We start from the raw sequence: 15,575 nt of genomic DNA on the forward strand, positions 1-15,575 counted from the left end.
TGAGAAGAGTAATGGCTGCCCAGAGATGATTAAGAACTCAATATGACAACACATACAATGCAGTTAGCTCAATGCTTTGCATATAAACCATGAGATAGTAGCTGGTAGCCAGCTGATAATGGCCAGAAAGATGAAGACGGTGCAGAAACGTCTCCAGATCTGTGGGTTTGGCCAAGGTTTTCCACCAAGGCAATTTCAGGCATCCGATACTTGTACACTATTGAACTCAGGAACAAATCTCTTGCTTAGGAAAGTCTGAACGTTCTACTTCTTCATACTGCAAGAATGGTCACGAAGAACAGAACAGCCTTTGAGGTTGACAGCATCCTCTGCACACCTCTCTACTCACTGAAAACTTCTCCAGCCTCAGCCAAGCACAGCGGCTAAAGTGGGCTGTGCTTTTTACTGCACTTCACTGTGTCGTAGGAAGAAAGTGGGGGTCTGAGACCCTCTCATGCAATCTCCCATACTTCCTCAGAAACTCTGACCAATGACCAGGGGGCGTTCCAGTGACTTAACCCACAACTGACGTTGCTAAGTGGTGGTCCAATTGACTCCTCCTGTTTCGCAGGAGCCCTCTAAGCAAGGCCAACCATCCCACTCAGTGCTGAAACACATATTCCTAAGACCCCAAACCACAAAGAACAAGCCAGCTGCTCGCTTTCCCCAGAGCAGGCCTTTAAATATATTTTTCAAAGCTTGTGGTCTGAATCATTTGCTCTGCACACGGCATCCTGTTCCTCCCACCGTTCTTCACACACAGAAAAATCATGGTATCTGCCCTCTTTTGAGCACACCCAGTTTGCCAGTTCCCTGCATATGAGGAAGCTTCTACGGATTCAATGGACCAGAGACCTACACCATTCTACTGTGGGTTAAACACCCATTTACACAAGAATATAGTTTTTCAGTGGGTTTCATGGTGTGCTTTGGAGGCAATTCCTTCCTGAACAGCTGCTCTGACTAAATCGAGAGGGCTGCGTCCGTGCCAAGTACATGCTGTAAGGGAACAACAAGTGCATAGAGCCTCCCTGGTAGAAAGCTTATCTGCAAGGTGGCTGCCAACACCTAACCACAGAAATTTAGGCGTCTTCCCGGCACAAATATCAGCTGCCTTCTGCAGGGCTTCTTTTTCTTCGTCTTGAGACTGCACGGGTTGAGAAATGTCAATAAGTACAGGTGTTACCTCTAGAGGCTATTCAAGAGATCTCCAATTGTCTCCCGGCAAGGACAAGAAGTTTCTCTGTTGTGAATTCCAGATGACTAGTTTAATAAAGAACTTTCCATTTCAGGACATGTAGCACTTTTAGGGCCATGCAGTTCTTTCTGTAGGGGGCTTCCCTGAGTACTGCGAGAAGTTTAGCATAATCGCTAGCCTCTGGTCACAAACTGTCAGTAGCAACCCCAGGTCTAGCCACATACATATTGCCAATCCCCTGGTAGGTAGAATTATACCATTGAGACGTGATGGTTTAAATGTATGTTATCTCAGTATCTAGAAAACTGGATCTAGGCCTGATCTTAGGGTATCATCTAATTCCACCTCATTTTACTGGTATTAAGTGAGAATAACTGATTGGTGACCCATAAAGGATAAAGAGCCTCTTGACGTCTCTAGTACACAAATGGTTTTTCACCCTACTGCATGTTAGATCACTTAAACCCTTTGGCTTTTTGGCCCTCACAGGTCAGTTGGGCTAGCCTCTTGCCCATAAGGCTCTCATTCTCAGGTAGTGCTTAAAAGTTCCCAGGTATCTCTCATATGCACTCAGGACTCAAAGACATGACACCATACCACACAGTGCCCATTTTTGAGCTTGGATCTTTCACGTGGATACATCAAGGTGCCAAAGATGATGACTGCCATGAGTTTTCCCTGCACACAAGTACCATCGTGATGCGGTTGTCTTTGAGGCATTTATGTTCCTGTAAGCAAGCAACCCCAGTAAAACTCATTGGTTCACCAATGTGGACCTTTGGTGGGATCTGTTCTTTGGTTGCCATGGATTTGCTATCTAGGGTGAGTAGATGTGCATATTGTCTTTCCCTAGGAAAGGTTGTCATACAACAGCTATGTGAGTTTCTGTCTCAAAAGGGGTACATTTTTAGGATATTAATTATTATTCTATATAAAGTTGACAATGGATAAATGAATAAAAATCAGAACAAAAATTAATGAAATAGAAACAAAAACAATAGAAAGGATCTAGGAGCTGCCACTTTGAGAAGAAACACAAGATTGACAGACCCTTGGCTCTGTTAAGGAAAAGAAAAAGATGACCCACATAAATAGGATCAGGATGATAAGAAAACATTGCAAGATATTGTAAGGGAATACTTTAAAAATTATGCTCTATTACTAAAAGAAAAGGGCAAATCTCTAGATTCGTATAAACCACCGAAGCTCAGCGTGGGGAGAAAGAGCAATGGTGATGGAATGGCCATACCAGATTTCCGGTTATACTGCGGAGCAAAGGTAACAAGACAGCATGGTGCTGCACAGAAACAGACATGGAGCAATGGACAAAATTGAAGGTCCAAACATAAGCGCCCTTAATTACAACCTGAAAACATCCACTGCAGAAAAGACAGAGTATTCACCAAACAATGCCAAGAAAACTTGATGGCTACATGTAGAAGGATGAAATTAGACCCACATCTATTGCCTTTCCCGTAAGCCAACTCCACATGGATCAAAGACCTCAGGGTGGAGCCTGAAACCCTGAAATCGCTAAGAGAAACCCTAGGCAGCATCTTACACAATGCAGATGCAGGAAGGGAATTTCTGACTCGGGTTCCAGTTGGGGAGGAAGGCCAACAATTGACAAGTGAGACCCCATGAACATAAAATACTTCTGGACAGCAAAGAAAGCAAGGAAGCAAGCAGTCACATGAAGAGAAACCCACAGGAAGGGATAATGCGTTTGCTTGTCTGTATCTGATAGACGATTAGTATCCAGAATATGGAAAGAACACAAAGACTCAAAGACACAAATCGCCAACTAAACATGGCTATGAAGCTGAACTGTGAGTTTTCTGAAGAAAAATTAAAAATGGCTAAAATATTTAGAAGGGAAAAATGAGGCAATTACTATAATTTCAAAAACAAAAAAAAAGAATAATCTTAAATGTCTTCAACATCCTTAGGAATCATGGAAATGCAAATTAAAATCACTCTGATATTTTTATCTTCAATCAGAATGGTTAAGGTAAAAAAAACTATGGAGGACAAATTCTGGCGACAAAGTTGAGGAGGGGAAACCTCCATGCACAGTTGATGGCTTTGAGAGCTGGTCTAGAAGCTGTGGAAATCAGTGTGAAGACGTCTAAACACGGAGAAATAGATCTGCCAAATGATGCAACTGTACCAGGCCTTGGCATGTGCACAAAGGATGGGGCGTCCTACCCTACAGATACTTGGCAGCCATGTTCATTTTTGCTCCACTCACAAGAGTCAGGAGGTAGAAACAACCTACACACCAATCAACTGATGAATGAATATCGAGAATGTGATATGTATACATAATGGGAATATTCCTCAGCTGGAAAAATCAAAAGCACACAATTTTCAGGTAAATGGATGAGACTAGAAAATGTTACGCTGAGTGAGATCACCTAGATCCAGAAAGACAAACACCACATCTTCTCTATCATTCGTGGTTCCTTGTTCTGAATCTCTCTCTGGATGTGAGAATATAGCCTGGAGTAACCAAAGAAATAAAGAAAGTAGAAAGGGACCGTGGGTGGAGGCATAGAGAGATCTTTAGAGACGGGGTAGTAGGACACAGCAGCTCTAAATGGGGAAATGAGAAAATTCAGGACAGACTTGAAAGGGCAGGAAAGAGGAAAAGTAATACAAAGGAAACAGGAGGGGGGAGAAATAAATAATCCCAAAGATGGTTAAAAATGTCAAAGGGAAACTTTTTTTTTTTTTTTGGTTTTTCGAGACAGGGTTTCTCTGTGGTTTTGGAGCCTGTCCTAGAACTAGCTCTTGTAGACCAGGCTGGTCTCGAACTCACAGAGATCAGCCTGCCTCTGCCTCCCAAGTGCTGGGATTAAAGGCGTGAGCCACCACCGCCCAAAAGGAAAACATTTTATTTTGGTGGCTTGAATGATAATGTCCCCCAAAGGCTTAAGTGTCTGAATACTTGGACCTTAGTTTCTGGAATTGTTTAAGAAGAATTAGGAGGTGTGGCCTTGTTGGAGGAGGTTTATCACTGGGCTAGACTTTCAAAATTGCTTACAGTTTCTCCAATTTCTTAGGAACTGAGATTTGGGTAATTATTCTAGGTTTGAATATCTGAACTTGGGGATCTAAGAGATCTAAGCCAGATGGGACAGAAGATTTTTGAGGTTTCAAAGACTCTTCCATTTCCAGAGTGTTCTCTTTATGCCTTCACTATGCAATCATGGACTCCACCTCCTGAAATCATAAGCTACATTCATAGCTTTCTTTTACAAGTTCCCTTGGTCCTGGTGCTTTATTATAGCAATAGAAAAATAACTAATACATTGATCTTTATTTAAATATATATCTCAAGATATTTATACATACATGTATGTGCACACACACACACACACACACACACACACACACACACACACACACATATATATATATATATATATATATATATATATATATATATATCACACAATTTTAGGTCACTTGGGGTGATAATGCTACCCCTGAGAGCCATAGGCTAGCTAACAAAGTACCTCAGCACCAGATATAAAAATATCCTCTCAAGTTGTTAATCAAGAGCATCCAAAAGACTTGCAAATCTGGCTATTACCATTGCTATTGGTTGCCTTCCAGAACTTGAAGGTAAGATATTGTAGAGGAAGACACCACACGCTTCAGGCAAAGGGTGTGGAGGCATACAGCTGGAGCTGATCTAGAAGACTCCTCCCTGAGAACTACTCTCACAGTATCTGAAGGTGTTATGGAAGCTGCCATGAGAGAAAAGGAATGAACAGCCTCACCAAGGTGTAAAGCCTATGAACCACAATAGCCATCATGGTAAGATATTCTCAGGGGCACAATCCTGATACTTTATGTCTTAAGGTTAAACAACAGCCATCTAGCTAAACTTGTGGCCTGCTAGACAGGAAGGAATTCATGCCTACTACTGTAAACCTAGCCGACACCCATGACTGGTGTGGTCATGTACACTAGAGAAGATTTGCTGCCATTTTCCCAAACCAGTAAAATTCCCAACGGCATTCTAAATGCTCATCTTTATATTCATAGGTAAGTATAGCACCCATTTCTCATCAAAGATGCTACTTTTTGCAGCAGCTAAAGACCTTCGCTGGAGGCCATAACTGGTCAAAATGAAGAAAACACGCAGCAGAGGAATGGCCAATTCCAGTTGATACATCTATAACTCCTACTCCTAAGGTTTGGAAAATATCACAGAACGGGGCACAGAAAAATAGTAAGGGTCAGAAGATCAGAACATCTGCTGTGAGATTGTGTCTTGTATATAGGACAGGGAAGCTGTACCCATGAAATCTGAAGTGCGTAATAACAATACTAGTTCATGTTTCAACATACAGGGTAGAAATTTCACAAGACTCCGCCCCACTATAAAGAGTTATAGGTAATTTGTGGCTGCTAGGAGAGGGAAAATCAGGCTTCTCCAGGGACAAACCCCTGGTAGGTTAGCCAATCCAAGTGGTCAAACCTAAACTACATATAAGCAGCACTAAATAGACTATCAGGTAGTATTTATGTGCATCTGTGTGATTTAACAACAATAATTAAAAAGAAGAGGTCACAAGTTTGAGAGAGAGTTATGAGGGAGACACGAAGAGTTTGAAAGAAGGAAGGAAAGAAAGAAAATTATGGAAATTTCCATTGGAAATTCATGTACTCATACATGAAATTCTCAAAAATATAAACTTTATGATAATAATTAAATTTTCTTCTATATAAAGGCACACAATGAGCAACAACAATAAACTACCAGATAACAGAGGTAGATGGAAGGAAAAGGCCACGTTTCAGTACCTTTAGTGGCAATTTCCCCTGCCCTCTGAACAAGTAACCCAATATGTTCCTTTTGTATTGAGCTATAAATCACACCGACCCTGAAGAAGATTAAGGGAGATGAGCAAGGGCATCCACATCCATCCTCAATTTAACACAGATCAAATTTGCTTTGGGTCAATTCAATGAGTAAATGTTGACTTCAGTTGTAACCTCCAAAGGTAAGGCCATAAAAATGGCATTTAAATGTCAAACAACCTTCCAACATTAGTAAAAATCTCTCAGGATCCCCAAAAAACCAAATCTAAATTATTTGCTCATATGGTGGAGTAGTAAAATCTTCTAATTCACATTGTGAAAATTTATTTTTTAAAAAAGGAATGCCAGGGATTCTGTTGAGTTGAAGTCAAATGATGGTAAGTAGATAAATGATGAAAAAAATAAAAATTTTTTTAGTAGTCACTTGTGTGTGTGTGTGTGTGAAAAAAATTTTCTAATACACAATCCATCTACACCATGGAATAATCTATTTATTCAGTAAACATACAGAGAAATGTCAAAATCCTGGGGAAACTTTAGGGAATTAAAGAGACAATTATCTTTCCTCTAGTATTGACTAGTCTAGTGGGGGAAGGACAGTCAACTAGCAGAAAACACAATGCATGTTCTGATAATTGGTTGTAAGGGAAACAAAAAGAAGCAAAAATCTCCAAGGAGTCATTTTTTTCTGCTTTGTGTAGGGGGAAGATGGAGTCCTTATACTCTTTGCCCCTATATTTTTACTTTCTTTCTGGCCCCACATTTTCCTCTTCTGATACCCTACAAACTTGAGTATACTAACCCCATACTTAAAAACATAAAAGATTGGCATGCAAATACACAACTGCATTATTGAAGATCGAGCTCTGGCAGGTATCATGAGTTGTTAAGGCTGAGAGAAAGGTATATTGTATCTCCTTCGAGAGAAAACATTTGACTGTCTCTAAAATACATTAAATTACATTATCTAATAGAGCTTTTCTACTCATACATTTTCGCATTGTTCAATGTAGAAGTTACTCATGTGACTGAACTGGAGCCATTATCACTAGCAAAGTAAATTTTTGTTTTCTTTCATTTTAAGTTTATTAAAATGTTAATAGTCACACGTGACACATATTTACACCAATACAATATTTTAGAGGTAGCTAGACAATGGAAACCTGTCTATCAGGAGTGTTGGAGCCAGGACGGAAGAAGCAAAGAACCAAGATAGATAGCAATTCTATGGAAAAGATTCCCCACCTTTCTAGGAACTGAGAACTAAGTAAGTGTCCTAGGTTTGAGTACCTGAAGTTGGGAATCCAAGAAAGATATCTAAGCTTGATGGGACAGGTGACTCATCTCTAAATCTAAACTGTAGACAGTTCTGCTATGATGCCTAACTCTGTCTATCCCATGTAGATGTGCATCATATTAGCAAAATATAATTGCTGAGGAACCTCAGATCAAATCAATGTGACTTGTCTACTACCTGTCACCTAATTATTGTAGTCACAAAGCAAAGGTATGTGGTCATATCAAGTCTCTCAAAAGTAAAGATGCTGGCTTGAATCATGACTACACGAAAGCAAATTCAAAAATAGTTTTCTAGTAAATTTTGTTAGTTAAAGTACAATTAATATTTACCCTTACACAGACTTTATCAGATTTTCAAGAAGTAAAATGTGTATCCCAACTGGAAGCCCTGAAATACAAGCAATGCCATCAAGCACTGAGCATCCTAATCAATATAAATTAATTAGAAATGGTGGATCTTACAGTTCATGAGGCATAAAATTAGTCTTGGTAGAAATATGGTTTTATTGACCTGGTTCTGATTTGCTGAGTAGGCTCCAGGAATCTGATTTATTAAGTAATTAGATGATTCTATTCAAGCAAACCTATGATCCTACTTGAATTGGGTCTTCTTTTTAAAATATGTAACTCTGATCTCCTATACAGAAGTTCTTCCTGAGTCACAGAAAGCAGCTTTGAGTTATGAGAAGCTGAGTAGTAGGGACAGGGAAGGCCCAAGGGATGTGGCAGGAAGCAGGGAAACACGCAGCTGAGGATTCTATTTGGCTCATTTCAACTTAAGATTTTGAAACAATGTCTATATGGGGTTATCCAGCAAGCACACTTTATCTTCTTGTCTAGATCTCAGAGGAAGCTATGGCTAAAAATAAAAGAAGGAAGTAGGTGGCGTTTAGACGACAATAAAAGTCATGGGTGGGGCAATCACACGTGTATGGAGAAAAACTTCCTGAGAACTGGTGAGGCCAGGGAGAAAAGGATGAGCATATGGGGAAAGAAACGACCTATTCTGAGTTGGGAAGTAAACTGGGGAATTAGAATGCTTAGGAAAATGAATGGGGGGAAGTATTTGAAAAAGGAAGCCGAAATGATTATAAGAGGTCAAGTAATAATATTGTTTTCAAAACTTGAGACTTCTATTATTTTGTTGACTAAGGTCAAAAACCAAGCAGAAGAAGGCGAAGCTGCATTTGAAAAATACAGAATGAAAGATTAGTATCTAAAACATGACTAATGCCCAGACATCAATAAAGAGAACACATATACTTGAATGGCAGGACAAGGAGAAATCAGTCTTGAATCGACCAAAATACAGTCCCTGCTGACTAGCTTTAACAGTGCTAGAAGGGACTGAGAAGGTTGCCAGGGGAGAAAGGAATGTTTAGTCATCAGGGAATGGGGCTACTTGACAAGGATTAGGAGGTGTGGAGGAAGTCTGTCACTGGAGGTGGGCTTTGGAGTTTTAGAAACCTGAGCCAGGCTTAGTGGCTTTCTCTCTTCCTGCTGCCTGTGAATTCATATACAGAACTTTTAGCCACCTCTCCTGGACCATGTCTGCTTGAATGCCACCATGTTTCCTGCCATGTTGATAATGGACTAAACCTCTGAACTGTAAGTTAGCCCCAATTAAATGTTTTCTTTTCATAAGAGTTGCCATGGTCATGGTGTCTCTTCACAGTAATAGAACACAGACTAAGACGTGGTATATATATATATATATATATATATATATATATATATATATATATATATATATGTAAAAATTTCAAAGATTAAATAAAAGTAATAAAAAAAAGCACATAGAATTTGTCATAAAAAGGACCAGACTTAGAGGGGTATATGGTTGATATAAATATAAATAAAAGTAATTAAGAACCAAAGAACTTTACATCCTACAGTAAAAATACTTGCTCAACCATGTTCATTGCTGCTCTATTCATAATAGCCAGAAATTAGAAATAGTCTAGATGTCCATCAATGGAAGAATGGATAAAGGAAATGTGGTACATTTGCATAATGGAATATTATTCAGCTGTTAAAAATGAAATTATGCATTTCGTAGGTAAGTAGATGGAGCTAGAAAAAAATTAACACTTGTAAGGTAATCCAGACCCAGAAAGAGAAATATGGCATGTATTCTCTTATATGTGGCTGTTAGCTGTTAAGTCTTTGGTAAACAGGTTATAATCCATATATTCACAGAGGCTAGGTATAGAGTAAGGGAGGGGGGAGATGGGTCTCACAAGGAAGAGGAAATAGAATAGATCACTATGAATGGAAGAGGTGGGGAGGGACAGAAGGATCTAATGAGGGGGGAGAAGAGTGATTAAGAGAAGGACAAATAAAACTAAGGACCATTAGAGGGATTATATGGAAACCCAATTCTGTGGAAACGTCTTAAAATATACACATATATGAAAAAATAAAAATGGAATAACCAAATATCAGAGGAGACAAAATCCTGACTAGACATCTCTCATCACCAAAACCTACAATTCCATGAATGGGTTACATCTAATTGAATTGTTGACCAGGGGACCCCATGGACACCCCCAAAACCATAGGTTATTGCCAAAGCTATTGGGTGCTCTCTACAAACTGATGGTAAGGCCCTACTGCCAAAGACAACACCTATGTAACTCAATGAACGTGGAGAAGTTGAGCTGGTGCTTGCCTAGAGCCTTCACTCCTCCTGAACAGTATTGCTGGTACTAGAAGGCTCTCTGCACATTACCTGGGGAGAAAGGTAAACAACCCAACTACAAACATTACCATCTACATTGGTGACTTGCCTACAAGATAAACTGGTGTGATGAAGACACCAACTTGTGGGACTAACCAAGCAATATCTGATTGGATTTAAGGCCCACTCTATGAGGTGGAACTCACACCTGACACTTCTCAGATGGCCAAGAACCCGAGACCAGATAGACCCGAGTCCTGGGAAAAACCAAACACTATTGTTCTGCTGAAAGAACATGGCAGTAAAATATCTCTCAATAACATTCTGCTATGCTTTTAGATCAGGGTCCTGCTCCACCATCATCAGAGAAGCTTCTTCCTGGCGCATAAGGGAACAAACACAGACCAACAATGGAATAATGTACAGAGAGTAGGAGACCTTGGAATGCTCATCCCTAGTGGGACATCTCCATCAAATCCCTCTCCTCAGAGCTCAGGGAACCCTACGGAAGCAGAGGAGGAAAGACTCTAAGAGTCAGTGGGGATCTAAGACACCAAGGAAACAAGGTCTTCCATGCACAACAGGACTGACACACGTGTGAACTCACAGAGGCTGTGGTAGCATGCACAGGTCCTACACATGTCTAAGCCAGATGGAGTCCCAGTGCTGAGAGGGGGAGCAGACCCAAGGCTCCATCCCTAACCCAGAAACTATCTCCAATTGATAACTGCTTACAAATGAAAAACTTAGCTTTTCCCGGTGGCGTCTTCACTGGGTATACAAACAACTCTTAGGGACAGATTCCATGCCGAGCACAACACAAAGGGAACTCAACACCATTTCTGGAGGCTCCTCATCTCTTGGGGTTTTGTCTAGGCATGATTTTTATTTTCTTTCCTTTTTCCCCCTTTAGGTTTTTTTTGTATATATATATATATATATATATATATATATACATATATATATATATATATATGATGGTTTCCATGTTGTATTTTTATGAGATTTCCATGTGTTCCTTGTGCTTTTATCTTTGGATCTTTTCCTCCCAGCTGTTTGTTTCTTCTTATTTCAGTTTGTTTGCTTTTATTTTATCTTATTTCTTCTTCTTTTTCTTCTTCTTCTTCTTCTTCTTCTTCTTCTTATTATTATTATTATTATTATTATTATTATTCCTTTTATAGTCTTCAGAGAGAGTGAGGGCAAGAAAGTGAATGTGTGTGTGTGTGTGTGTGTGTGTGACAAAGAGAAGAGAAGAGGAGAGAGAGAGAGAGAGAGAGAGAGAGAGAGAGAGAGAGAGAGAAGATTTGTCTGAATGTCTGGATGGGGAGTAGGGGACAATCTGGGAGGAGTTGGGGGAGGGGAAATCATAGTCAGAATATATTGTATTCTGTATGAAAAACAATCTCTTTTCAATTTTATCAAAGGGAAAGTAAGTGGCGTTAAGTGATGTTATCATTATAGGAAGACCAGCCCTAAAGACAGGGCTCAGTTTAACAAACAGCAGCCCTCTCGAAGTGGCACTAGACTGTTGCTCTTCTCTGAAATGCTTCTTTGGAAAAGCGTCATTAGCCAAATTCGGTCAGTTCATAGCCATAGATTTTCCTGGGTGAGGGTGACCTGGCTGTCTTTGTATTCAAATATATTCTGTTTTAACATGGTTGCTATTTGTGGACATCAGAATTTTCAATTTCCCTTTTATTAACAAATATGTGATTAGATTATTTCAAACAAGAGCCATGTGATGATCCATCAAGAAAATTCAAGCCCTTCTGAGTACTGCAAGAGCTAGAGAATGGCTGTTTTCCTGCCAACGGCAGCTAGCCTCTCACTTCTGGGTTAGGATACTCCTTAAGAGTGTTTACTCCATGCTCAGTTGCAAACAGGACATCTATACCATACCTCCTCTCCAGAGGTTCAGGCTCCATCGTGGAGAGGGACCAGAAAGGCTGTATGAGAGAGCATCCTCTGGACACAGTAAGATTGCTGCTCTCATAAACTCACAAGGTTGTGGTTGCTTGCACAAGATCAATAGTCAGTGTTCAGCTTCTAGGTGGGAAGGGTTCACTAGTGCCCACCTCTTGCTGAAGAGCCATCAACAGTCGATGGATTCTGAGGGAGATGGAATGCCAATTTCTTTAAGGGTGTGGTTTCCGGTAGGTGGAACACACTCCAGTAGATGGTCCTGCACACATGAGTATACGAGCAGCACACATTGTATCAGCGAATTGTTAAGACAAATAAAGAGGACCCAGATTGGAAGGGCATGAGGGTTAACAGAGGGTTCTTGAAGGAGGTGCAAAGAAAAATGGGGGGTGAACAAGACAAAGTGCATAGCTTGCATGTGTGTGATGATTAAAGAATTAACAAGAATAATATATTGCATCCTTTTGTATTTTAAAAATATATCTAACTCAAACTTTTACTTAAATAATCATAGGTAGCAGATGGATACCAAGTCACTCAGTGAGAACTTCACTTATTCCTCTTGTTTTGCATGAGTAAGGAGCGACTCAGAGAATCCATCTATATAGTTTCTAAGGGAGGAAATCAAGACTAAAATTCAGACCTTGTGATTGCTAAAAGTAATGCTGTCTGTATGGTGTTCAGTGGCATTTCTGTGCATCTATGTGCACACTTAAAAGGAAAATCAACTGTTTTAAAAGGAGTCGTACATTTTTAAAAGTACTAATTTTTTTTAAAGGTTTAATATGATAAGTCATCTGGGAAAGACAAATTAAATGGATGTTTTTAATTAACAAAATGATAATGTTTGTTATTGGTGAGTGAGATAAATACTCTTTTACAACCATTTATAAAAAATGATAATCATTAATACAGTGTTGTAGGAGATCTATTTTGTGGCAAACATGTTATTAACATACATATTAATAAAGCATTTCAGCTTTGTTGTTATCTGAAATTCCAGCATATACATAAAGAAATGTGTTCAGGGCATTAAAATCATAAAGTTTTCTGAAATCCTAGAAACACCTACAGATCTAGTAGTAGAAAATGAATAAGACAGATACAGAAAAAATGAATGAGTTCTGTTTCCACATTTTCCAGTGATGTTCAAATACATTGTTGTTAAAAAATAAAATAAAATTCAAGATCCAGAAAACAGGAAAGTGCCAATGCAATAGCGCCATTTATATAAAACAATGGGGAAAAGTTATGACTTTATATAGTTTTAAGAATGTGTGTACTGGCTTTGTGGGAGCCTAGGCAGTTTGGATGCTCAACTTACTAGACCTGGATGGAGGTGGGGGTTCCTTGGACTTCCTACAGGGCAGGGAACCCTGATTGCTCTTCGGGCTGATGGGGGGGGGGGACCTAATTGGGGGAGGGGGAGGGAAATGGGAGGCAATGGGGGGGAAGAGACAGAAATCTTTAATAAATAAATAAATTTAAAAAAAGAATGTGTGTAGAGATAAAGTTATCTGGGGATGGGGTGGCCACTAAAAGTTGACTTCTTTTTTGTTATTTTGGCCTTTTATTTGTTGGATTCGCCTCAAGTCACTGACATTCTACATGTGAAATCTTTAAGGCAATGTTGATTATTGAACATTACATTTAAGTTAAAACACTTGGTCTGAAGAACTAAATTTTTTTATGCAGTCATCAACAGCTTAATTTCCTAGGTGCCTTAGACATTGGGTTCTTGGTATGGAGCCGTGAACCAAATAGGTATATTCTTGCACCTGAAAGACTTTCCCTACAGTTTAGAAATAGATGTGTTTTCTCTGCAGAGACCATCTGACTTCCTTTTCAGCATAAGGGGTTCTAGACAGAGTTTTGCTATGCAGCTTTAGCTGTCCTGAAACTTGCTCTGTAGACCGGGCTAATCTCAAACTCATGGAGATCATCTGCCTCTGCCTCCCAGGTTCTGGGATTAAAGGTGTGGACCACCACCATCTGGCCCACTCTGACTTTTATATGGTTCTCTTCCCCACAACTCTAATCCACCTCCTGCTCCTCCCGACTCCATTAAGAAGTGTGTGGAGGACTGTACAGAGGATGCAGTCACAGCCAACCAAACCCATCTCTTTGCTTTATAGCCATCCACAGGTGACCAAAGGATCAGGGCAAAATAGTACCAAGTCAGCAAAAGAGACCCTCTTCACTTGTCCCAGAAGTGTTCAGATCTCATCTACGACAGCACCTGAGCTAGAAAGCCGCCAACTTCAGAAATGACTGACTTAGCAAATGTGTTGCTGAAAGCATACACGGATGGAAGCTGCAGACAGCCTGCACCTGGGCAACTGCTAGCTTGAATAGTTGAAGCTCCTAGCACTCACACACAGGTTCTGCACACACTCTGTGGTTGTTTTTTTTCCAGTGCTGCTCCCTCCATGGTAATGAGGAGAATGCCAGGCTGTCAGACTGTCCTTCGAGGCCCTTCCACCAGCTGCAACTTCAACATTGTGTGAGGCTTGCCCACACTGGTGGCCGTAGACAGAATCCATGCTTCTGGGCTGCTTCTGAGAACCACTGTTCATATTTCTTAGCAATTTAAGTCTGTTCCTCGTCTCTTATGCCTGCAAATGGAAATCCCTCCATTTCATAGTCTCAGCTGCTAGAACCACTTCACACTGTCATCATCAAAAAAGACAAATGCTTAACCCCAGGAAGAAAGTAGTCTTCAAAGTTCCTGATGTGTCTTAGAGCAAAGAACAGCATAGTGAAGATTCTATACCTGTAACTTCTCAGTTGAGAATAATTCAAGCTCACACCGAAAGGCTCTCTCTGTGTGGAACAATGGCATTAAACTCCTGTATCACCTCCACCTCCACCAGCCTGTGTGACCTAGGTAAGTACCATAGACAGGCACATTTAACTCCAATGTCGCCCCCACCTCCACCAGACTGTGTGACCTAGGTAAGAAGCGTAGACATGCACATTTAACTTCAACATCATCCCCACCTCCACCAGCTGGTGTGGCCTTCGTAAGTCCCTATTTTTCTCTTTCTTTCCGATGCTGCTCTATCTTCCTTATCTCAGCTTCTTACAAATTGCTGTTCTGGGAAGTCTTCCCTAAGTTACAAATCAGTGTTCCTCCTGCCCATATGACTAACGTCGACCCCCCATACTCTGCTGTCTAACTTGTTACACAGCATTATTATTGCAAACATGTTCCTCAATTTATCTTAGCTTTATCATCTCATTTATGTTGCCAGCCAATACACAATTTCTACCAGTTTAACAAATATTAAAACAATTGCTAATGCTAGGAACATACTACAGGTAAAGCTGTATAAACACATTCTCTCTGATTGCCACAAAATCCTATTAGAAAGTTAGTAGTGTTATTGATGTGTTTGTTGCTGATGAAAGTAAATGCAAGAAAGATGACAGAGATGGTTAGTAGGGCATCAGGGGAGTTAACAATCAAGCCCTTGCTGCTTTAAGGACCATGAGTTTAGCTGCTACCCTGTGAATAGGAGCTTACAACACAAGCTCTGCGTACTTAGTGAACTCAGGCTCCGTATTAGAACCGTCACACTCGTTAAGCTCCCTCAAACCCTGGGATCTACATACAGTGGTCATAATACCAATTTT

The 15,575-nt window shown here is 40.2% G+C and overlaps 1 protein-coding gene across 2 annotated transcripts in view; it reads right to left on the reverse strand.

The window, feature by feature from the left end:
• The window catches only part of Htr4 (5-hydroxytryptamine receptor 4), a 167,474-nt gene that overhangs the window by 44,862 nt on the left and 107,037 nt on the right, over positions 1-15,575 (reverse strand). The gene's annotated exons all lie outside the window — the stretch shown is intronic.

Source organism: Microtus pennsylvanicus, chromosome 4 (assembly GCF_037038515.1).
Source record: "Microtus pennsylvanicus isolate mMicPen1 chromosome 4, mMicPen1.hap1, whole genome shotgun sequence".
NCBI classification, from domain to species: Eukaryota; Metazoa; Chordata; class Mammalia; order Rodentia; family Cricetidae; genus Microtus; species Microtus pennsylvanicus.